This window comes from Osmia bicornis, chromosome 5 (assembly GCF_907164935.1).
Source record: "Osmia bicornis bicornis chromosome 5, iOsmBic2.1, whole genome shotgun sequence".
NCBI classification, from domain to species: Eukaryota; Metazoa; Arthropoda; class Insecta; order Hymenoptera; family Megachilidae; genus Osmia; species Osmia bicornis.
Genome location: NC_060220.1, coordinates 3854384 through 3880440, shown reverse-complemented (window position 1 = coordinate 3880440; position 26057 = coordinate 3854384). Strand labels below are relative to the sequence as shown.

At 45.2% G+C, this 26057-nt stretch overlaps 1 long non-coding RNA gene across 2 annotated transcripts in view; it reads right to left on the bottom strand.

Annotated features, from left to right (window-relative positions):
* Positions 1-22995, bottom strand: part of LOC114880314 — a 126239-nt gene extending 103244 nt beyond the window's left edge. The window contains exon 1 of one of the 2 annotated variants that reach the window (XR_003790059.2): positions 22375-22995. This is a non-coding gene — a long non-coding RNA (uncharacterized LOC114880314). The remainder of the gene's footprint in view (positions 1-22374) is intronic. The other variant, XR_003790058.2, reaches the window with a different exon arrangement.
* Positions 22996-26057: the final 3062 nt, after the last annotated feature.

Genomic DNA, 26057 nt, shown 5'->3' with positions numbered 1-26057 from the left:
TCGAAGAAGCAGGCAAAACATCAAGATCGCGAGTTAATCGTTTGTGATTCGTGGCGACTGACGGGTTTCGATAAACGAAAATTAATCATTCAGAATTTTGCTGTTTCAGTAGTTTTAGAGAATAAATTTTCCTACCTTGTTAGAGAACGGTTTATGTATCCGGAACTCCATATTTTAGATAGATAAGAGCGTGATAACTAATCTAAACGGTGGAAGCAATGAATACTGATTAATACAGAGAAGAAATAGAAATTGAAACTTCTACTTTTATTTCTTCAGATCTGAATCATAGGCGTAGTTACACAATTTGTACTACAAATAGTAAGAAAATATGCTACAAGAAGAGTTCTAATCAAAAGAATAGAAATATGCTGGCAACACTTTTATAAATATCGGTTGTTTCGCGTGGAATTCGTGTAGTTAAAATAGAACTAGGTATCTCTAGCTATAAAATATAAGCGAGCGGAGCATCGTGATAAAATCCCATCTCGTGGGCACTTAAGACGGAAACGTTGATCAGCTTCCAACGCGTGCTCGTAAACAGGTGTTTATGAAAATCAGGAGAAGAAGGAATAATCGCGGACAAAGCAGAGACAGAGAACGATAACACGTCTTTATTTAACGTAATCACACTCCTGTTTGACAGATGGTAATAAGTACGATACGCACGATAATTCTTCCTATCGGATCGCCATCTTGTCTACAAGTTGTCGCCTGGTATCGCGAGAAAAACAGCGGGCAAAAAGCGTTTCCTTGAAATATTCACGAGCTATTTCTCTATTGCTCGATCAACGAATAATCTGATACTTTTCGTAGATTCGACTAGCCTCAGCGAGAGGCCATTTTATTAGAAGTTATCGAAAGAATCAGGGATCCGTTTCAGCCTGGGACAATTTACCGGATTCCACGAAACGCTTCCAGATAAAATCGTACTCGTCAACGCGCGTTTCCATCTTAGTTTCCGTTTTCAGTGCGCGGGCAAAAGGGTAACAGAAGAGAAACGAGGCGGGTTTAATTGGAAGAACGCGTCTAATCGCGAGCGCATCGAAGCTGTCGAATAAAAGTCAACCTCGCGCCAGCTAGCTCTCTGCCTTTAATACACTTATCCCGGTTCGTAACTTTTGAAAGGCTGATCTCGTCCTGTTAATTCGCTCGTTAAAGCGTCCCGAGGGGAGTTTCGTAAAGCAACGGCACGGCCGTATTTCCACTCGCGGACGCGCTCCCTTATCCGCGAGCCGGATCGCATAAAATTTATCTCTTATCGAACGATTCTGTGCCGCATCGCCATGCATGCGATAAGCGAACGTTCTTTTTCGCCATCTGACGACCGCAACGAACGGAGAGGCAGCTAAATACGGACTGCTTCCCGCGGAATAGTCGATGCTTCTTCCACGAGGAGATTTAGTGAAACGCCTGGCTTTTTCCATTGCCGACCGCGATGTTAAGCCGCGCTAAACGACGTCGTTAGCCACGCGGAATGACTACGTAAAATCACACCAAACCACGGTAGTAACGTTAATCCTCGCGCGGTTGGTTGCCCTCCCTAATAAACAATTCGACACCGTGTCCAACATTCACTCTCTGTTTCTTCCATCTTCGTTTCTTTATTTCAATTACCAGCGAACGAGATCGAAAAAAAGTAACGTTATCCTCATTACAGTATCATTAGAGTGAAAGAAATTTTCCGTCTATTCTTTCGTGATTTTGGTAAGAAAAAGAAGATACTTTGCTGCAAGTGAATCGACTCTCCTTTGGAGTCTTATCATCGTCCCATTTCGAGGGCAATTTGCACGCAATTCGAGTCAATTTGTCGTTGTCCGGCCCACCCGAATGCTCGTATAATCGATGAAATATGAAGACATTTTATCGATCACGAATGCACATTGTTGCGATGAAACAACGAGTTTACGATGTTAAATTCGGCGCGTGACGGCCAACTGAACGAATTATTTGACGCGAACAACAGTCGAGGAGCATCAATAAACGGGTATCTGGAATCGCGATCGAGGGATCTACGGTATCGATCGCGATCGATTCGATCGGAAACGCTTACTTCTCTTCGACGTTAACCACGCCTCGAGTTTCCAGGTAAGACCCCGCCACGATGGACGATTCATTATGCACAATATTCACCTGCCTTTCACGAGAAACAGAGGGAGAAAGACGGCGAGAGATCGGTAGGGTGGACACGGGCGACGAGTTCCCGAAGAGAAAAAGAGAAAGTGCCGAGTAGATGGCGGAGAAAAAGGAGAAGAGGATGATGAGGAAGCAGAAAAAGAAAGGAAAGGGAGAAGCAGAGCGAAGAAGGAGACGGCGGCAGCAAGCGTGCAATAACGCAGCAGTCTTTACGGTCATTCTTACGAAATAATTACGACAATGCGAGCGTAAATAGCCGTTTAAGGGACCTACACCTGTGGAAAGGGGAGCTGGTCGGAGGAGTAGACCACGCGCACCTGAGATACCTAGCTGCTTCGCTATGTTAATTATCAGGGTAATCGCCCTCGCCTTTTTTGTCCTCCATCGACTTCGAGTCAACCGCTCCGGGAACGTTTCCTTAACCGATCGACTTCGTTCCATCGAGAATGCTCTTCGGTGGAAAACAATGTCGCTTTTTCATCTCTTCTTTTCCCTTTTTTCTTAGAAATTCAAGCGATCTTCAAGATCAATTCTTTGAAGTAACAGTACAGCTAGGGATACTTGACGAAATACGACAAGCTTTTAATTGATTATCTTACGTTATTATTGATTCGATGATGATTCGAAAAACAATTTCCTACGAAACAATGGCGAATGCACAAAAGGCGGTCGCAGCAGGTGCGCGTTGATTTTATACGTCAGACTGACCGTGATGAAACTATGAGATTCCAAAGTGGTTCCTTCGTCAGAATACGTCGCATTCTATTGTCAAAAGATCGGTCAAATGCATCGTACGTTCGGCGACGAGCATCTGTCGATCTTAGGTAAGAAAAAACGGTACGATTCTTAATGGATTAGCCACCCGTTAAGGAACGATCAAGGGCGCTTGTAAACGTAATGAAAGATTTATTACCCAAAATCACCTGGTCGAGTGGAAACCTCTTTCGAGGGAATATAGGAGCGCACCTTTTGCTCTTCGAAACGATAAAAATTGCTGTGTATTTCGATAAGAGATAAGCATATCTAAGAAAATAAAATTGAACCAGAGGTGCTTAACCTTCATAAAACCATATGCTGTTAAAAATTATCCCATTGAAAATTTTATTCGTTATAATTAAATTTACTTAAACTGTGCCAAAAGATACATATCGTATATAGGTGACTTCTTACGAGAGTTAAAAAGGTAAGGGGAGAAGAATCGTTTGAAATTCGGCGGAAGATCGAGACGTCGATTACTAGGCATCGAGTTGGGTTAACGAACCGATCGTCTCGCGGGACGTGTTCCTCTTTCGCGAGGTCCCAGAGAGCAGTCCACCGGCGAGCGGCGCCATTATTAATATTTCATACGGTTTATGGACCGCTGAGTGGCAGCGCTCGCTGTTCCTCGTCTCTGCCTTTTTGCTCGTCGTCCTTTCCTCCTCCTCCTCTTTCTTCTTCTTCTTCGCGTCGACTCGTCTCATTTTTTTTATTTTTTTCCCTGGTCCTCTTCTTACACACCTGTACGAAGTTTCGAGCGACAACACTTGGACTTCCATTTCCTTTCTGTCCCTCTTTTCCGATCAATCTTCTCATTTGTGTAGCACGCGTTTGCTCCAAAAAGACAGCAGAATCGATGCTCTTCCACTTTGTGGAGTTCGATGTTCAGCCATCCATTACGACCCCAGGCTGAACAACCACACCTAAGAAACAGTGCTATCCGTGCCCTAGATCTGTTAACACATCGTTACTAATTATACCGTTGGCGCTTTTTATTGGTTGAAGCGCTTATTAAAATTTCAGCCTGCAACTATGTTCGTGGGTTAAAAAGTAAAAACGTTAATAACCGATCGGAACAGCCTTTTAGTAGTGTAAAAATCTCGACGGACTTCTTTTTCCCTGTAGCTGGGTGTTTTATCACACGCGACCGTGACTAATTACACGTCGGAAGATTCAACAGCATTTTTACGCTTCTTCTCTCCTTCTTCTCCCCTTTCCTCCTGCATCGTACGAGCCGAACATCGGATCTTGCATAAGCACGGCAAAGGGAAAGCGTGGCCGAGGATGATGAGATTATTTTGTCGCGGCATTTGTACGGCAATCTACATTTGTCCCGCTTATTACGTGTAATTACCCGGCTGCAAGTCGTAGAAACGTCCACGATAAAATCTCCCGTAGAAGAGGGTGGACAATGAAAGACCACTCGATTACCAGCAAGAATTACGATTCACCGACGCGAACCAATCAATTTAAACCTCTAGATTATGCTGGCTGCATACGATTAGCATCGAAGTAATAGGTGTTTTATCTACGGTGTCGTCGACGGGAACACCTGTACCATCGCACGTGTCTCGGTCCGAGAAAGTAGTCTTCAAATTTGTCTCTCGAGAATAACTCGCGATAGTTACACTCAAATGAACAAGTATCCTTAGGTAACGGAAGTAGCCGAGGAGGAAATAGATAGCACAATCGACGCCAACACGGAAGCTACGATCGCGCGTTCACGGAACTCTGCTTTTACCAAACTTTTCATCGCGAGGAGAAGGCCCTTCACTTCGAGGTGAGCGGTCAACACCGTGGATAAATCGAACGTTGCAACGATCATAAAGGACCCACTTTCACCGTGGTACGCGGTTAATGCAAGTCACCCACGCCAGCCCGTTGTAAAGCGACTTTTTCTTCTTTCGCGCGGCAATCAAGGAGGAAAAGAAAGGCGAGCCTGACCGCGAGCACGCTCAACGAAAGCGCGAGATTCGTGGCCGTGTCGTGGCGTGATTAACGCGCCGCAAGCAGCTTAATGCCCACTTTGTACATCATCGTCGGTATAGCCGAGCGAACCGGCCAGGGGACAAATGAGCGTTAAATAAAATACGCGATCATTATCACAAATCAAACCGGCAACGAGTGCGACCTATGATAGACGATCGAAGGTGGATCAGGAAATACCGATATCTGAAAATTTGCACCGTATTCGAGGATTTTACTTCCCGTTAGAGGTCAACGGAAGGCTAAACGGTGGAAGAGGAGCGCGCTTGACTCGCATCGATGCGTTTTAAGGCATCGGCGTCGAGAGTCGCGCTCGTCCGCGAGGAGAGGGCGGTTCGTCCCATTTACATCGAAGGCGGCCCACGGAATGGCAGTCGAAGCCACGAAGGCCGGCAGCGATAAATAACGTAACTCCGCCCAAAATATAAATTGAACGCTACCGGTGTGTGGTCCCGTACGGATGCCTCTCTAGATGCGAGCTCGCGAACCCGCGCACCCAGGCACCTATTAAAACCATCGTTGTCCTGTGCTTCTTCTCGCTTCAATTATAGAAATCGTCGAGGAACTGAGTGCTTTTACTCTATCGATGATTAGGCGAGATACCGATTTGCCCTATTTTCATCCAACAATGGAAGTGTGTTAAGACGTTGGAAGCGACATTTTATTGTCCTCGCGCGATTATCAGCACCATATCTTGGAGAACAATGATACCAAATAGTGTAAGAATAATGACAAAGGGATTACAATGGAAACATCGAACCTATTTGTACGCTTGGAACACAAAATACACGTAATTACCTGATATAATTTTTGTTTGCGTTATATAATGGTGCTCTAATGTTCAATAGATTTCGGATAAATCGTGTCGTGAGGGGTTTAATTTTCCAGCTGAACCGAGAAAGGAGGAAGGGCATGCTTATTCGTTTTGTCATGGACGGATACCGCTAGCGAACACTTTTTGCGGTAAGATGGCGAAGCACTAGACACGGTTTTCGCGACGCGGTCGAAGCCAATATCCCGGCTGCCAATAACCGTTTTCCAACCTCTTTGTCCACCACGATGGGTATATAGCCGCGCGTACACGGAACCCGTTTACACGACGTGTTTACAACGTGGAAGTGATTCCCGAGTGATTTTACACGCTGCGAGAAATTCGCGCGGCCGACGCCCGGAACGAATTTACGAGTCTCTCCATTCTTCGCCCAACTCGACCCGAGAAACCGACTATTATTTCCGTACGGCCGCAGATTTCCCCTCGATTCATCTTCTACTTCGTGTGTACGCTCATCTCGAATTCTCAGTGCCAAGGAAACCAGAAACGCCCCCTTCGATCGAGCAAATAATCGAGAATCAACTGACAGGGGAGCGCGATCGCGATTAAACAAGTCGAACCGATCGCGATCGGATTTATGATGTCCCGCGCACCGTGGTAGACGTTCAATTAAGACCACCGCAATTTCCATCGCCATGCATTTCTCGCGATCTGTGATTTACGAATAGGACGTTACAAGGCGGAACGTGGTAGCAAGTTGAATTAACTACCGTGCACCACGGACGATCTTTTAAATCGATGCTTGTTTTAAATGCACCTTGTCGAGCCTTGATCGGTGCATTGATCAGAGAAACGAAACTGTGAAACAGGAGAGAGAAGGAGGGTAGTTTAATCAGGTGGATTGAAGAAGGAACCGTTTCGCTAAGGGAATTGCACGATGTAGATTTCCTTTTGAATTGTTACTTTAATTAAGTAACACCTAAATCAATAAAATTCCAATCCTATTTCAAAAGCTGCATCGTCCCAGGTAGAAACACCCTCCGGCAATTAAGCGTCTTAGCAACACGATGGACGAAGTAATTAATCGTCCAAGGAGAATAAAACAATGCTGGCGGAAAAGGAACGAAACAACAGCGCGGAGAGTCATGATGCATGAAGGATTGTTCGACTCACGTATAGGGCTCTCGTTAATAAATAAATTATCGGCGATCTATCGGGGTACGGCATGGTCATTTTGGCCGGCTAGAATCGAGCAGACGCCTCGATCGTTTCTCGGTGGCAGGTGCATCGTGTCGTAAGTTGACGAGGTCTCGACCGGCAGGAGGTACCAGCAGATTACAAGAGGAAGACGCGATCGAAGAACCGGCGCGGCAGCACTCCGCTTTTAACCATCGTCCACCATTTCACCGCCACCTGGTGCGAGCCTCGTATCTCACGCAGTACCGTGGGCCACATTAAAAGCTGCTAATGCGAGGTAGCATTTTTTAAATATGTCGCGTGTCTGTCGCGGTGCCGTCTAATACCCCGAGTCAATTAGTAGTTGCACGCTGTCGGTGTGAAATACAATCGAGCAACAGGCCTCCTTACCGGGCGGTCTCATTTAGCGTTGATTATTTTCTTCATTTCGCGAATCTTAGTTTGTTAAGGACTGAGAAATTTATCTGTGACGATTGAAAAGTAAAAATATTAAATTTGTAATTAAACGATTAAATCGCTTATGAAATATTATCAATGGCGCCACGGCGCGGCGTGCTCGACACCATGCTTCATTATTCTTGTTTGTCCTTCCATTTGCATTATTCTGATTAAGAACGCGTACGGAGTCGAACGAGTTGCAGCAATTTAACAGAGGAAACTGAAGTCAATCGCGATACTCGTAAGAATGTAAATAGATCCGCTTTTATTGATGTTCATTGCAATTATTTATTTCTCCTACATATGTATGTAAGTAAGTAACTGCGAGTTTTCCTCGATCCTGTTATTTATTCCATACTGCCTTCGATATTATATTTTCTTGTTTAACATTTCCCTGTATTTAATATTACTGTCATCTCTTTATTATCACTGCTAGAATATACTGTTTCGTGTATACTTAGCATATTTGAAATATTGATAGTTATTTTTCACTCCGGATGTATGTACATGTTCAACGAGCCATACACTTCTTAAGAAGGTATCATTATTCTAAGCGTACGAAAACCAGACCACTTATATCAGTTCATTTCGTAAGTCATGTTTTCACGTCTAATTTTAATTACACAAAATTATCACCTTCGGCTGATTAATTGAAATAGCTCAAACACTAGACGTGTCGATGCAATTATTAAATTAGATGATTAAAATAGGAAATTCCTTCGCTACGATAAATATCTATCGATCGATCATCGATTTTACGCGTTGAACAGCAATACAAACTCATCAGTATTTTTCTTGCAATGCTTTCGAACGTAGGTGGCCCCGCCTAATGGACAACGAAGCGATGCGTTTCAGGGGCGGAGTAGGTGAAGGTGCAACCAGAGGTTTTCAATTTGGAGCACCTGCCGTCAAATTGTTCCCCAACACGATTGGGGCCGACCCAGAAGGGCGAAAGGTACGATGAGACATAAACTGCCTGCACCTTACACCCTTTCATCGTATCTTTGACGCTCTCCCTATGAAACATATCTCACGAATCCATTCAAATCCTCCCAGTAAGGTTTTCTTATAAATTCGAGAAAACGCAAACGATTTAGCGAAATCCAGCTAGGGATCTGATTGATAGAATTTCTAATCGCACAGAAATATTTATCGTGGCGCGTGCTCGTTCGAAGGGAGCGTGATTTACGCGCGATAGATTATGTATCGCGTTGTCAGTACGTTCCAGCAGCTACCGTTAGAAATTAGTACAAACGAACGTTGGAAATACAAGGTTGCTGCGTTCGTCGTTTACTTTCATTCGCACGGCGAGGTATCAGCGCCGAATATACACGAGCTGGATATTTAATTAACAGCGATAAACCGTCGAGTTATGAAACCAGCTGCTCGCTGTAGATTGGCCCAATTCAAATTAAGAGACCGTAAGGGAGGATCCTTGGTGTAATATAAATTTTCGAGGGAAAAAAAAGGCCAAGAGACGATCTTATTCCACTTTGAATCGCTCCGCCACGTTCCACCGAAATTAATGAGAAACTCGCGAGTATGTACTTTCACCGACGTCACTTTCTTCCTCGCGATGAATCGATCCTTACCCGCTCATGAACCTTCTCTTATGAATCTATTAACACCGACGGTCGTTGCAAACTCACCGAGACAATCGTTTCAAGATGCAATTTTCACCTGCTATAAACCGGCCGAATCGACGATTACCGCCGGTTCTTCTCGACGTTGTTTCCATCTCGAAAGCTGAAAAATGCGATAACCGGTGCTGCGCCTTGTAATTCCACGCGTGGCATCCCCGATTTTACGTCACAGATAGGAAACGAAGCCCCTCGTAAACGGACCGACTTAACGGAACAATGTGATTCTGCTTGGTTAAAACGTACTCACCGGGATTCTTTCTTCGTCGGGCTGGCTGAAAATCGCGCGTTTATTTCTGCGCGAGTCGAATGGACATTAACGAGAATCGTTCGACGGAAACGGTAAGGGTAATTACGTTGACTCGTACGAACGCGTCGATGAATTCCGCGGAGCAATAAAGCCGCGTGTGTTAATACTAGGCCTAACAACTGGCTATTTTATTAGGTGTATGCATAAGTTTTCATCATTTTCGAGGCAATTATCCCCGTCACACTATATAAACGCAGTAATACTTCTAATGGAAATATTAATTTTTTCTAGCGATCGAGTAAGAGATAGAAATTTACTAAGAAAAATCATGCTGCACTTCTCCCACGTTAATTAATTAATTGACTCGATTTTTAATTTTAATATGCTGCCACCCGTGAAGAAACGTATCGTTCATTCTCGCAGTAAATTATATTGAAAATATAAAAGAGGACGTGTAAAATGCCATTTACAAATATTAGCTAATTTTGTAATATAAAAAGTCCGACACGATCTGATGATATCAAAATACCGTAAAATTAAACTTGTACTACATTGCTATAAAGCTTTGAGTTTGATAATTAATATTTTTTATAAGCAATCCTCATATTTAAGTGAAATCAGAATTAAATAAAGAAGGTAGATTACAACGCGATGATTGAAGTATCATAATGTTTCGTCTAAACTTCATGAAAGTTGTCGTAGAATAAATTAACGTTTCGTTCGATATACGGTCCCCGCATCGTTAAAGACACTCCCGATAATTTCATCTTAATCGCGGTTGGAAACGCGAATACCGCGAGGATCAAAAGTTAACTACTCTTTAACGCTTGCTTTCGATCGAGCATTTTATTTAAGTCTTTATCGTCGTTCAATGAAGCTTTCATGTACGATTATCTATCTTTGAGTTTGCAGTGATGTACGAAGATTACTCGATAAATTTTACGACGCAGTTTAACGAAGTATAAATAACTGAAATAAATTGCAAACATTCCTATTTGAGCTCTTTAACAGAGTGGAAGGAAAGTTACCAGTCAAGCTTCTTTCTGTTTACACAGAATCTTTAACGGTAGTCTCGATTTTTTAATACAATCGCGAAAATCCATTGTGTGTGACACAAATAACATTGTCAATAATTAATAAAAAATCAGAAATTGAGCTTTAGTATTTCAAAAATTTATATATTGATATATTCGAGAAATTTGCGTAATATTTGCAACATTTCAGAAATTTCTCTAGCTGCATAATGAAGGTTAATTTACACTAAGATCTTCACTTAATCAACACTCGAGCATTCTGCACCGTTGAGACAAAAATGACCAGCTATGAGATATGAAAACTTTGAAGTATGTACTATTTCCATGAATATATTTCCTTGCTATCATCCCAGTATCTCAGTTATCTCAATTACAATTAGTTAGGTAATTTTATTTAATGGCGCGGAAACGAGCCGATTAATGAAAGCACGATGTCGATTAATGTTTTATACCAGAGGAAGGTCCGTTTGTCGGTCAGCATGAAAAGAGTCAGCAGGCGGAACGCGATGCACGATGTTGGCCGTAAATCGAGGAATCGCGGATGCATTCCTATCATTGTGTTTGCCCGGGATAAGACTAGAATTTCCATAAGTCACTCGGTTGCGATCGAGCCTCGTTCCTCGAATATTAACATCGTTGGATATTTACCTTCGATCCGACGACAGGCTTTATTTCACCGCGACCGTGACTACAAATTAGATTTCCCAGCTAAGAACGCGGGCAAGATGGTTCGGTAATCACGTCGAAACGAATCTGTCGGCTCGTAAAGTGGTCGCATCCGTGGTGAGATAGCATGTGTCGAACGAACGTTTGCGCAAGGTGTTTGTAAGGACAATAGAAGGGAAAAATCCGAGCTCTATGATGACGGTCTTATGGTGGCAGCTGGTAGTCGTCCACGTCCCGGGTGATATAACCGCGACGGGTATAGACATTATAACCGGGAACCGGCCTTCCCCGAACGGTTTACGAGGGTGTACACGCGTGGGTCCCGTGTTTTCGTGTAGTTAGCACAATGAAACGACAAACTACGACTCGGTGACGCTGACCGCTTGACCAGCTAGCTACAGTCGTTTATCAAGTGAAAAGTGACCGTGTCCAAACACGGAAAGCCTGCGAGGGTGGTCGGAACGCGTTACCGGCAATCCCAACAAAAGCCATTGTACTCGCTAAGAAGTATTCGAACCAGGTGTACACCGGAGGATTAATTTCCCCGATTAAATCCAGAAATTGATGAGAACAAAATGGTACAGATAGTAACGACAAAAGTAACGAGACTATTTTTAGAAAGATTTGTCTACGTTACAGTTCATGACTAGGGATATGTTAAATCTCGAAGACAGACCGTTCCAAAAATATATATAAATCATGAAAGAAAAGCGAATGTTGTCGCCTTCACGAGGAGAGAAGTCAGGCCTCCGGTGAAGACTCGAACGCTGTCATTCGTTTTCGGATGACAGCGGGCCGACTGCATAGTTCGATACGATCGGGTCAAGATCGGCTGGGAGCCAAGCAAAAGGCCGCTTGGCAGCCAAGAGCAAAACCGAAAGCGCAGCTGCAGTTGATCGGGGCCACCTCCTTCCCTCTTACGTTGGCGCGTGCCATCCCCCTGTCTCGTATCTACCGTTTTTTTTTTTCTTCACTTTCTTTCCCTACGAAGGGGCTCCAGGTAGGAGATTCTTATACGTTACCGGCTCGCTTGCGTAACGTACGTTCCGCGTACCTGCTCAGGACGCGCGAAAGGACCAAGGAAGAGGGGTGCATTGTGCGCGCCAACGAGAACGTGCCCTTTAAACGAATTATTCGATGCCGTTGCGTGGCAGCCGCGATTTCTGTATAGAAAACAGCTCTTGTACACATGAAATTGTTAATAAACTGATAGCGGGGATAAATAGGTTGAAAAATTGATATTCAAAAGGTCAATGACCGGAAATTTCTGTACTAAAAACCAAATGATAGCCTATAAAATTCTATAATGAACCTTCAAATATTAGGGATGAAACGCGTCGTTTAGTTCGACTTTTATGACACCCATATATTTTCGTGTGGCTGTTGAAAAATCCAAAGGAAAATGCGATAGTATACACGGTTGTATCTGCGAGAATGAAGGTAAGTAATTGTTAACAAGTCCAACGCGTCTTGGAGCGACGATTCGTCAACGGATATTCGAGGGACGCGTGCCAAAATCGGAAGTCTACCGGGTCGAGGCAGAACAGTGCCTAGGAGGGAAAAAAGAAGATGAGACGACAGAGGAGAGAAACAGCTGAGACGCTTTGAATCGTGCCGCGCGCGTGTGTATCCAAGGCATTCGCCAACGGTTCAGCCTCGAATTCAACGTATAAAAGAATCTTGTCCCGTGCCTTCTTTCCTTTCAAACGATCCTCGTATTATATCCCCCTAAGCTTGGCCCCGAGACCCGAAATTTCAGTTAGACTACCCTCTTGGCTTCCCCCCACAAGATAAGCGGACGCGTCGAGGGGTGGCAACGGATACACGCGTGTCACGTTGTCTCCAAGGGGAGAATCCAACGTTTAAAAACGAAACGTTACTACAATCTAGAATTTTCTTCGGTTTGAAATTTTCCGACACTACTAATTGACATTTCCCGCGGCAATTACCGCCAAACATTGAATTTTCAGCCTCCCGATCTTCCTCTCGTAAAGTAACTCCCACGTCCGACCTTTAACAGTGGCGTCGATTAGTATTCACGACGTGAGCGACGTTTTTTAACGATGCCTCCGGCTCGGGACAGGTTTCCGTAGTCATCGGGAATACGACTCGTGTCGTTTCGAATGTTCGTTCGGGTATAGAGGAAAGAGGGGTCCTCGGGGGACGGGGTTTCCTATTAATTGGAATGCAGTCATCCTAAATATCCACGGGCCTAGAAGGAGTGTACGGTCTTACATAAAGCAAAGCCGATGAAATTTATTGCGGCCAGTAAGCGCTAACGAGAAAGGAAGAGAAGCAGGAAGAAGAAGAGATACGAGTGGAGACGATAAAGGCTAACGGCGCTCGAAAATACGCTGCAACGATCGGATAAGATACCTCGCACGTCCGCGGGTAACACGGCAAGCGATTCCGATTCAATTTTCACCAATTGCTGCGTGCAACGTTTTGTGTCACGAGTTCAAGCTGCGTCGCACGTGCGTCTTACAATGCCTCTGGAATATGGAAATCGCTCTGATAGCACAGAGTGATTCCTAGATGAGATAACGATCAAGTAGAACGAGTTTCTCGCCTCGATTTGCACGATCGTGGACAGCGTTTATTTTTAATCCTCGTTATACTAAACGTTCCCAGCTACGTACATTCTCCTCCATAAGTCATAGAACACCTTACCGTTTCCGAATAAATCTGAATTATATTAGAGATTTAGTGATTTATTTCGATAATTTCGTGTTTATGCGCGATAATAGCCTCAATTACGTGGCTAGATAGTGCGCAAATTACCTGGAATGTTGCAATAACACGGAAACTTAAGATTAATGGGATAATTAAATAAATTATTAGATGCCAACCTTACTTATTGGGAAATGATGACATAATCAGTACCTTTTGTTAAAAAGAACAGAAATTCAGAGGGAAAGCTGCACTCAGTATGCACATCGTGTAAAGGAATGTCGCCAGTGTTTGATAGCGTTAATTTAAATGTAAAACTGAAACTAATAAATGTTCCCTGACTTATGAACGGGAGTGTCCAGCTAACAGATCATGTTACTTTGCGAAATCTTACGCAAACGTAATCAAAATGGTGTTCGACGTGGTGGAATGATGTTTCGTAGCTGGAAAGGTTCGCCTAAGTCGTGTGTCCAGTGTTCCGAGTGAACGTTCGCGGATCGCGTTGGACACCTTGAGAGACAGTCGATCCTAATTGCCGGTAAAACCGGGTATATCCTGGCAACCACGAAAAATAACACTCGAAAGATTGATGGACAGTCACGGTCGGTGCTTCGATCGGTGCTCCAGAGCGTCGGAAACTCGTGGTTGTCGAGATCCTCGTCGATCGCACGCAGCCACCGCCGCGTATTTTCACTTTGAATATCATTACCATACAGAATGAACCTGAGCTGCCCCCGAGGAACCTGCGTTCATCTACCGAACAAATAAACGACCTTTTTCGTCGTCTCCCGCTGCTTTTCCCCTCCCTTTCAACCGGTGTATCTCATCACCCAGCGTCGCGGATGGGTGGACCGTGCTCCTTTCGAAAATCGATCGACCAGGTACCGAAGCAGATGCTCCCTAACCCTTCGGGACGATGAAAGCTCGAGAGGAAACGTCTTGATCCTCGGTCGAATTCAAAGAGGAAGCGTGCAGGTCCTTTAGCATATTTATTAGAAAGCACCGACGCTACGCGACGCGACGGCACGAGGATACGATGAATCGTCTCTAGGTGCATCGAGTGCAGGTGATCGTTACGATCTACCACCGATTTCCGGCTCATCAAATATTCCGCGTATACCCTTTCGTCAGCATGCGATACTTAAGATCGTCCTAGTTTCGATAGAACCTACACGCGAATCCGGATGCAGGCGATTGGTATGGAAAATCGGTACGATCGAACGGATGCTGTATTCTGAATCAATCCGGTCGTTCGTGTAAAGCTTATCGAATTCAAAGATTATTCGATACCGCGAACGAATAGTAAGGTAGATTCTTTAGATTTTTCCACGAGCCAACTGACTATCGTCGTGCTATCAGCATATTTATCCTATCTCCTACTGTTGCATCGTGCATCGATGCTATCGGCTCGAATTTTACGCGTTACTTCTATCCTCCGTTAATCTCGATTCAACGGAATCGCTTGCACGATCCATTTACGAACAATAAATAAATACATTATCTCGAGTGCGAGCAACGAATCCACGCTATTAATTGTGGATCCTTAACGAACCGCGAGAAAGAGATACGAAGTTGGCGAGCGAAAAAAATGTTGCCGCGGTACAATGTACTACTACGCTTCCTCGTGCGACGTTGTTCCTTTTGCCAGGTACGGAACACGGCACTCTCCGAGCGAGCGAGCGAACGTCGCTCTTGCAAAATCCCATATCGTATATCGGGTCCGGCACCCTCGAAAAATTATCGACTGCACGCGGCGTTACGGCGTTGAAGCCGCGCCGCGATATCCCGTTTATAACCGTCCAATCAGATCGGGATATTATCTCGGCAATATACAGCAACGTGGCCGCCGATTGGAGCAAGCCCACGCAACTGCAATCGTCTCATATGCATATCTGCACGCTTAATAGTTAATGGTCCGCCTCGTTGTAACATTGTGGTAACACTTCCCCACCCTTTCGTACGCGCTTTTCCCCTCCCCGTTTAACTGGCAACAAACGCCGTTCGCGACCTCCTCGTCCATTCCGTTTTGCCTCGCCTCGTACGGCGTCGCCGGCCACCACTTTCGACAACGATCGAAATCGATATAATCGAGCGTTCGCTATCAACGGACCACCGTGACTTCGCCATTAGCTTCATTACGCCTTTCCTTCCAACCGAGTACTCGCCACACCGACGATAACGCGACTCGAGCATCTCAAAACGATCCACCGAAACCTGTAATTATTGCTCTGACCACTCTTCGATTTAGCACCGTTAACGACCAATCGATTCGGGGGCGAATACGATCGACCGAGCATAGCGATGCTTCAATTAATAGCCCGTTCGCGGCAACAGCGGAATCGATAACGAGCGTAATCGATTACCGCGTCGAATTTCGTGTTTCTTACGCGGATGAGTTTGCGCCGTGCTTAGCAAATTATGATACCGTCGCTGATATATCGCTAACTGTGCATCGAAAGATGAAGAAAAAATAGACACAGTCGCGATTCGTAGTTTGCTAAGCATCGAAATACCCTCGGCTCTATGTTTAGCCGCGAAAACAACCACCGACATACCGCTTGGGAGATCGATCAAGGGTTAATCTGCCGTAAAGCCCCCCGGTCAGTCGGTCCGGGAATATCAGGAATGTCGTTCGATGGAAAAAAGAGAAAAGAGACGGTTCGAACGATGAATGGTATCCGGGTGGAATGAAATTCATTCACCCCCCGGAGATGGCCGGTCGTTTTGGAAACTTTCGATGAAAGCCGAGGAAAGATCTCGCGATGGAAAGCGTTCGGTCGCGAAGTCGAGCAGAGAACAATTAACGAGCCAAAGAGCCGACGACACTATCCTGATCTCTCGCGTGGCGTTTCGTGGCCTAATTTTAGCCCGATTCCCGACTAAGTAAAATATCTGCGAACACAATCGTTCGTCTCGCTGGCATCGCTCAACGTCCAACGTTACAAGGCCCGATGGCTAGAACGCCTTCGTCCCTTGTCACCGATGAAAGAGGTAAGCGCGTTAAACGGGGACGGTTGCATAAGGCTGAACCCTAAGTACATCGCAGGGAACAAGGGGGGATATCTTCTTGGAAACGGCTTAGGTAAGGAAGAAAGCGAAAGCGATTCGCCTATCCAACTAGATTCTACCAGACAATCTAGGAAATAAAACAGCATTCTACCCGCAAATTGATATAATAAAACGCGCGTCTAACGCATCGTATCGGTATTTTCATGAAGTTGCTTTTATAACTCAACGATAGTTTTAGTATGAATGGTAATTCTCGTCCCCCCATAGAATGCGTTAAAGGACCGGGTAGAACGGTGAATGAAATTTTCGGAATGAACAGACGGTAGAAGCTGTTTGTAGGAACGCGAACCTGTCTAGGATTTATTAGGAATTGCATTAGAGCACTCGGTGTGGCCGGTACTGGTGCGAGTATATAATTCCCAGGGGATATTCTCATTATTCTCAAGGCAATTATAATCCCCGATGCAGCGAGGCGTCGAGGCTATATTAATTCGCGGCCGACGCCGTCTGAGAATGTCTTACGTATTAACCAGCAGTGGGGCCGCTGGACTGCTCGTAGTCACAAATTTTCGCCCAATGAAAACCTGCATTCTTCTGTAATGTTCCAGTCTGGCCAATTCTGACCGTGGTCGAGCTAGAGTAACACCGTAACACGCGTGCGCGTGCGGAATGATTTAAAGATACTTTCGTCTCCTCCACTTTTACCCTTCTATTTCGGCGGGTGTCTTTTTGCCAGGGGCCCCCTTTGCTTCTCCGCCTAACGTTGTTCGGTCGTTAGCATCGTCGTCTGTTCCGACTAATTCCGCCAATGGATTATAACGAGCTCCGTGTAATAAGTCCGCGAGCGTACCGGTTAATCCGCGAAGCAAGAGGAGAGTGAAAATTTCCCGGTTACAAAATCGATTCGACACCGATCCACTCGGACAGAGAATTTTAACGATTTAGGAAGTTATTCGGGATAGTTTAGTATACCGAACGGACAGCCAGATTTTCTACGGATCGACGTTGAATCGAGACGAGCTCCTTTGCAAGGATTATAAGCATCGCGAATGATATCTTCATGAATAAAAATGGGAACGCGTTTATTCGCGTGCAGGTAATAAAGCGGGTCATCGCGATAGAGTAGTGTAATAACGCTAGAAACAGTTGGGTTGCAGAAATATTTATGTGGTACGGGATTGAACGTTCAGCGAGGCAATGTAATCCTTGTACGGTACGACAGAGAAGTCCTGGAAACAGTCTGCACAGAGATCTCGAAAGCTGCTACAAATTAAATACTCGCAATGAACTGAACTACACGCAATCAACTAACTGCATCGTTGATGATACGCGTCGATCCGAGGATATCGAACTCGATACAAACGATCATAGATCCCCGTTGACGTGCAATTTTACGGCTATTACGATGCAGGAATGTAATCTACGGATCTCGGTTATGAATTATAATCTGTGAGCTTGGCGAGGATGGCGCGAGCAAGTGATCAAGTGTCCATAATCTGAACGTGTTTTCTGTCAGGCTAAAAATAACAGGTCCATTCGACCTGGATAACGCGAACAGGATCTGGAACGCATCACCAGTGTCGCCAGAACATTATCGTTCGTCCTTCCAAGTCCTGCTCGTGACTGCTGCCTACGCAAGCGCGTTCCCCTCGTTCGCCATTGGACGAGCAGCCACTTTAATCGTGGAAGAACCTTGCTCAACGTTATCCCTCTTTTTTTTCTCTCTCTCTCTCTCTCCTCTGACAAATGAGCAGTACGCCCCCTTCTCGTTAAACATCATTTTCATGCGGGACGAAAAATGCCCGCGCCAAACCTGGCCAACGCTCGCTAAGCCGTCGTTGTTTAAAGATAATTAATAATTTCAGTCGACTGCTACGAGACGTCAAAGTTTTCGTTTCCAACAAAAAGACGTAGAGAGTATATTGAACGTCCAGGACGACTTGTTTGCCGAACGACCGGCTGGATAATAAAGATTTAATGAGAAATGATGTTCGGGGTTCTCGTTACGCTTACATCTCGATTATACACTCCCGTGTTTCGGTGCTAATTATACCTACATCGGAACATGGATAAACCGAAACTGTATATTTTATATATTGAGGTTTCAATTTTAAATAATCCTCGATTAAATAATCCTTCTACTATCAGTAACAGGTGAATTCTTTTTTCTGCGACATGTGTCGGTGATTTTAACGTAACCTCTCGCTCTTCCGCGTTCCCCTTTTTCTCTGGCTACGCGTTGACGGATCGTCCTGTCTCTACTTCTTCCCGGTAGAAGCGAGCTCGATTATTTTCCTCATTAACGCCCATCCATATCGGTATTCCTCGGTTCCCGTTCGACCACACCCTTGGCAAGCGAGCGATATGTTGTACGCGGATCGTCGGCCGGCAGTCGTGTTCACGCGTGTCGTCGTCGCGGCTAGAGGAACGCCGGAGAAAGCTTATCGGTAATGAGCAATAAATTCGCTCGATACGACGTACGGTTATTTGCACTTACATACTTTTAATTACTGTCGCTGCTTCGCGTTCACCAGGGCTCTAACTTTAAATAGAGAGTCGATTTAGTCGTGGTCGCGCGACTCGCTCGTGCCACGGAACCGCGGAAATTTCTATCGAAGTCGATGAATCTGCCGGATAACGGCAGATTAATGGATACTCGGGGTCATTTTGCCTCGCAGCGAGTTATTTCGTTCTTCGCGCTTCTATGTTTCTCGACCTGCCCCGATTTGCTTTATCCTTTACGTTCGAACGACAGGATTTCAATTTAATTTTAGCCCGTTTCATTTTCATATCATAAATTATAGAATATTCTTTTCAGATAAATTGTCTACTCAATTTTATCCTACTTTCTCCTATAAATTTCTAGTTGAAAAGTGATTCAACGGTTAACCATTGATACGAATTCTTTCGCTCAAATATTCGTTTTCGCTGGCTGAACGATCCAAGTCGACAATGTCGTTCGGTGCACGACCGATTCGATTGCTCGCGTGTTTTAGCGTGAACTTCCGTCCAGTCGAGTCTTTCGAGCCACTCTGTCAGCCGCTTTACGCATATAATTTTCTCGTTACTCCAATCGTGATTCTCGCCACGGTTCTCCTCGCTTCCCGCCCATTCGCTTGCCACGCGCCATTAGTCATTTCGCGGCTCCCCTCTCTCGAAGCGGAGAACATCGGTACGCGCGAGTTGGAATCGTCGTCGAAGACCTTGCCCTTCGTCGTTGCATCTTCCACAAATTGCGTAATTCCTCTTTCACGATCGAGCGTGGCGTTGAAAGAGACGAGGACTTGCTCTCGTCACAGTGGCCGACCGCCTTCGTCGTCGATTGCTCAGAATTTTCGATACGCTTTCCCCCCTCCGGCGAATTAATGTCCGTGATGTTTCAAGGATCGCGCGCGCCATTCATAAAGCGAACGTTATTAGCGCAGATCGCAGTCGGATATACCGGCTGGCTGGTCGTGTGGTTAAAATAAAGATGATGAATGCATGGCCGTCCGTCGCCGCCGCGCTGGATGTAGATTAATATCGACCCTCGCTCGCTCGCTTGCATCCGCGACTCTTCCTCTACCTTGTCCGCGAGTACACCGTACGCGTTATCCTGTAAACCTATCGGCGAACTTTGCTTCTGCTGGATTGCTTCCTCCTTGGGAGAGCGAGATATCTCTGACAAAAGTCGTACATCCTAGCGTTTCGCATCGCTACTACCATTCACGCTCCATTTCAGTTTAGATCGTACGCGTTGAATCGAATCTCCGTGAACGGACACTAACGCGAAGTTTACAATAGTCGCAAACGATTCAAGCTATTGTCGGTCGAAGCTGGTGTTAATGAATTCCTCTCGGTGATTTCAATGGTAACCCCCAGAAGCAAGAACGAAACGATAGTTCGCGTCCAAGGGTAAGGAAGGAACGGGTGAAAGAGAGAGGAGACAAAGCGAAAGAAAAAGAAAGGCAGAGGGCGCCCACAGTGGCGGTTGAATGCGCACTCGGCTAAATTAGTCCGCAGAAAATCGCGCGATCTATTCTACCCCGCGAGGCTTTCTTTCCTCGCAGCAGCGTGTCCCGAAATAATTGGCAAAAGAAAGCCCTGGACTGCCTACCATTCCCGACGGACAATGTGAATTATTCGAGTTGGCGGCGTAGGGAGCAACGCGTATGTTACGTCGTCGCCGTCGTCTTCCTTCGTCCGTCGCGCTGGTAGGGCGACGTATCGCAGAGCAAAACGAACGTACGCTATTGAGCAGCCGAGGAAAATCGTTCTCCATTCAGCCGAGAATGCATTAGAGACGTGGAAGATGCGAGCTGCAGCAGGAAGCTGCCGGTGCGAACTCGTAGAATAGCCGTGCACAGCGAACAAATCGAAAATAGCACGGTTCCCTCGCGATCGGACTAAATAGACGTACTTACTCTGATCGTACACGACGCACCGTGCGAGCTAAGAAGACGATTTACGACCACCGTTGACCCTTCAAAAACCTGGCGCCACTTACACGCGGATTCTTTTCCTTGACAATTTTCGGCCCGAACGCGTGCTTCTTTTAACGCTTCAACAGCGTACCCTGGGTCAACCGTGACCCAAACAAGGATAATTGCGGATGGCTGATACAGCCTTATCAAAAGCTTCGACCTCGAGATGGAAAGAACACTTAAACGATATACCCTGAATCGTTGGTTAAAGTTTTTCAATGTAACTGAGCTCTGTACTCAGGTAGTCGCTGATTTATTATTTATAATTATAAACACAATAACGAATGTATAATTTTTAAACAAAACAATTTCGTATATTGGAATAATTATTTCTAAAGGAACAGTGCAAAATTCAGCAAATGAAATTGTATTAAAATCGAGGCTCTCTCGATTATTAATTATATTAAAATTGAGAGTTAACACTAGAACTACTGACGTTTGATGCACACTTATTTTTAAGTTGAAAATAATGTAGATTATTAAATAGATACAAAATGAAACAGAATTTAATATATACATTCATTCTTTAGCTCGATAACAGCAAACATACATTTCAATAAAAATACCTTTATAAAATTTATAATTTAAAACAGGAAACTGGAAACTAGTCATTTTAATCCCTCTGGTAGTTCTAGTGTTAAATCAGTCAGAAATTTGGAATATTATAACACACAGATACGACTTCCGGTCAACGGTAAACTTCAGGGGAGTGAAAAATTAGACATACATATAATAGCTCTTCGACCACGCACGAAGCCCCCCGCCCAACCTACTCCCCCGCACTGTTCCATGGTTAACTGTACTGTGCCTCTCATCAAGGAATAAAAAAAAACAGTACAATAATGAAGAGAACCAGTCAAGTCCGAAAAGAAAGCCGCTCGCTTTTGTTCGGGAAGAGGTCAGATCCGCCGCTGACTTCGCGTGCTTGCGGTAAGGTAGAAAAAGACAACAAAGAAACAGAGAGAAACAGAGGAACGAAACGAAAGCGTGGAGGGGGGGATTCAGAAACGATAATGCACGCACGGACGCGCGAAATCCTGAGGATTCTCTTTTTGCCAACGGTGATGAGTTGTGCACCTTAAATTCTCCCTGCGCCTCCGTTTGACTATCCATGCTGGATAACTCACTTTATCCCAACCCGCTGTATAAATTACGAGCAAATAATAGTGCACGGTACGGTCGCGTGCCGCGCTTAAGTCACGCTTCGTGTGCAGTATGTTACCGCTTTAACGATGCGACCTGTGCCCCGTGGCAAGGAAGAATATCGCGAATAAAGCAAGGAATCTCGAGAATTTGGTGTAGGTTATGAAACCAACCTCAGAAATCGTATCTTAATATGAAAATTGTCTTGACTTACCGGCACGATGCTCCGTTCGAGGGATGAGAAAATGGCGTCCGGTTGGCGTCTATCAAATCCAGCGTCAAATCCTCAAAACACGTCACGTGGAGAGTCTTTCAACTATCACAACACTGCACACTGTTTCTCAAGTACTATTCATCCCGATTAACACCGAAATTTGCATAACGATTGGATAAATTTGATAAATTTGATGATAGACACGCACTCGATCGAATCACGTGCTCGCGCCGAATACAGTAAACGGTGACTGACAAGGAGATGCGTTGTACCCCCCTAGATCGGTCACGTGACCGCGAAGATTACCGAAGTACAATCGTGCTACCCAAACACCGGGTTCGTGTCAACAAGTGTCTACAGCGCGAAAGCGCGTGTTATCGAATCAAAACAAACGGCACGGCGTTTATTCCCCGACTCTTAATCCGATTTCTCTTTCTAATCTGGGATTAACGAAATCTTTTCTCAGAACAAGGATAAGCATTCGAAATAAAGATTTCTTTAAGCGTTACTTTTCCTTTTAGAAACGAAAAGAAATATTGCAAAATTGAAATTATTATCATTCAAACCCGGAAAGCAGAGATTGCTATCGCAACTCCAAATACGTGGCAGTCATTTGGATGGTCCGCCTCGAATGACTCATCCTGGCTAATAATATAATACTGAAATTTAATCGATTACGTCACTGTTACGTAATAATGATTATTTCATAGCAACATTAAATTTTTTAATGTTAAAAACACTATTTGATATATATTCTTTCACGTTGCTTTCTATTTTGAGATTCGAAATGTTTATTACACACAGGTGTCCATAAAACACTTGATCGTATCACTGGTGTCCGGTAAATGAGCGTTACATAATTTACGCTCGCTTATTTATCGCTTCATCGCCGATGGAAGGTCCGCGTTTCCGCGAACCGAACCGAACCGAACCGAACGCGGGGCGATCGTTTTACCGGAAATCAGAAGGAACAATGCGACGCGGTCGGTGGGTCTCTTTTGCGAGGGAAGACGGTGGCCAGATCGAAATAGATCGCCGACCCACAATCCATGCAGTCACACCGCTCAGTTAATCACCCCGTCTTCGACGCAATTATCCCAAGTAGGCGCGAGATCGGTGAGCGCGATCCACACCGACCCATGCCTTCTGTTCTCCACTGATTCTATAACTGCATCTTCGCTCGGTGCAATCGTGCCACCATCGAGTGCATCGTTGGAAGATTCGTTAGAAATACTCTGATCGGACATCGATACCCGCTGTGCGTACACATCCCGAGACTCATGCTGCGTCAATTATGAATGATTTTTAAAATAGTTCCCCGCGTTACGCTCGCGGATCACGATAAGCTCGCAAACTTTATATAAACGTACATCATTTACGTAACAAATGCTTGCTCCGCTCGCCGCGTGTCAGATTATCAGCGAAACCACCGATTACAGTTAAGTATGTGTCGAGTGGCGCCTGTTTTATTACCTTGGCACTGATTGCCCGACCGAGTGCCAGGGGTAATTATTCTTTCGCGAATCTACCTACTCGCTGCGATATCGTTCTACCTATCGATGCTTTCTCTGTTTTTCTTCGATCACCAAGAATTTCAGTTTCGTCCCGGAGAGAGTTGCGCACGCGATATACTAAGTATCGTTGCATAAATTAGCCAGAGACAGTGGCGGCTTAGGAATAGCGGCACCTGTATTTTATCGGACGATCGAGATCATAGGAGAGTAGTGAAATGAAATCGCGATCGAGTGAAAGTGTGGCATTGTTTAGATTTAAGCAAATCGCTTCCGGCTGTCATACGCGATATCCATATTTATTATAATTGAAAAAGAAAGACATCCCTTACCGTCCGTTTAAGAATTGCGTTTCAGGGAATTGAAAAGCAGAGTTGCGGGAAAATTTGAAAATAAAATAAGTGGTTAAGTATAGTAGAAATGATCGCTAAATCGAGAAGGGAGTAAGTGTACATTGCACATCAATTTGCGTGACTTTATCGCTAACATTTGTCTTCGTGTTACTATTGCGGGACCAAACTACTGCTTGCCCGGAGCGAACGAATGGAAAGTAACGGATGAAAATACGTTGTACTCGGACAGGGGTGGCGGGTAAATTAAATTCGCAAGAGATCGATGTCCCTTTGATATTTCGCGCTTGACAGCACACTTTGGACGTCTTAAAAATAGCGAAACTGCCTTTTGTTCGGTGCGTTATTAAACAAAGCTTTCAATTTCGACGCTGGACGACGCTGGCCGTCGAGTATAATCTCCGGCCATTGATCGCGTGGGATTTATCAAGTTGACAGGGAGCCACGGCGAATAAATACCGTAATTACGTTCGCAACGACGCGACGCTTCCGCCGATTCAATTTTCATTCCCGTGCCGAACTCTAAATCATAATGATTTCAATGCCAGACTCAAAGTCTGCCTTGCAACCGGCTACGCGACGCGCAAAACGTGCACCACGAGCTCGGCTGGTGTAAATTGTGTTTTCTTAAGCGTGCTAGCGTCGCCCACAAAGGGAGCCACGCTAAAACGTGCATTAATCAAATCCGTTGCGAGCCAACCACCGATGGGGACACAAAGGACTAATTAAGATTTCTGGCCGTCGGGACAACTCAAAACTGAGAACGGGGCGACCTTGCGCTCGTTATTTAGTGCTGATTTACGATTATTTTCAATGGGTTGATCTATTGTTTTCGCTTCCCTCCCGTGTAATCTTCTGACAAGAGCTTTGTTCGCGCAGAGGTCTTTACAACTGTGTCACTTTTTGCGTCGCGTTGATAAATTCATCGTACCGATCCCTTCGACATCGTCCTTTTTACATACCCCTTTCCAAAGGAACAGGAATAGTTTCTTTTTTTTCATCCCAGAATGTTACATTGCGATCGTTACATCGCATACTTAGAAGCCGCTAGTATCGTACGCCCAATGCGACACAGTCCGAGCGTGCATAATGCGTTAGTGCTAAATTTACGTTCTGGCGACGCGCATCTAGACGTACGTGGGAGGAGTCCGCATCACCCTTTCTCCATCTCCCTCGCTCTTTCTCATCAGCCGTTCGAAAGATCCCTCTGCTCCTCGTTTCTCTCGTTACTCCTCTCTCGCGATCTTGTCCTCTCGCCCCGCTCGCGCAAGCTGCCGACGGTGTTACCAGTTGACTGGCGATTTGTTACTCGCAACCATACGCGATGAATAATTGGCGACGTCACGCCGCCTAGGTGTAAGACCGCGTTTCCACATTCGCGATGGAACGGAATCGTTTCCTGCAACAGCACGGGGGCGTCCCTCGTCCGGCGATACTTCTGCGTCGTTTTTCCACGACCACGTCACGGTTAGTAAAGCATCGTATCGTCCAAGATTCCATCCTGGAATCTCATCGATTCGCTCTTTTCAACGAGCACGTAATAGTCGTTCCTGCGTTGCATCGTACTCCGAATGACATCGGTCGTAGCCGTGGAAAGATCCTCTCTACCGGTTCCTAAACGATTACTAATCTCATTAGAGTTGACTGCGCGGCAGATAAGTAGACGCGTTTCATAGCCGTCTCATTTATTACCGATTATCCGACCGCGTGATATCTAACGGGCAGCTCGCCCAACGCGAACGGTACTTTTTTCCTTCTCAAATATACTTGTCACCTGTTACCGTTCCAGCTGATCGCCGGTTGAAAAGTACCCCTAATCACG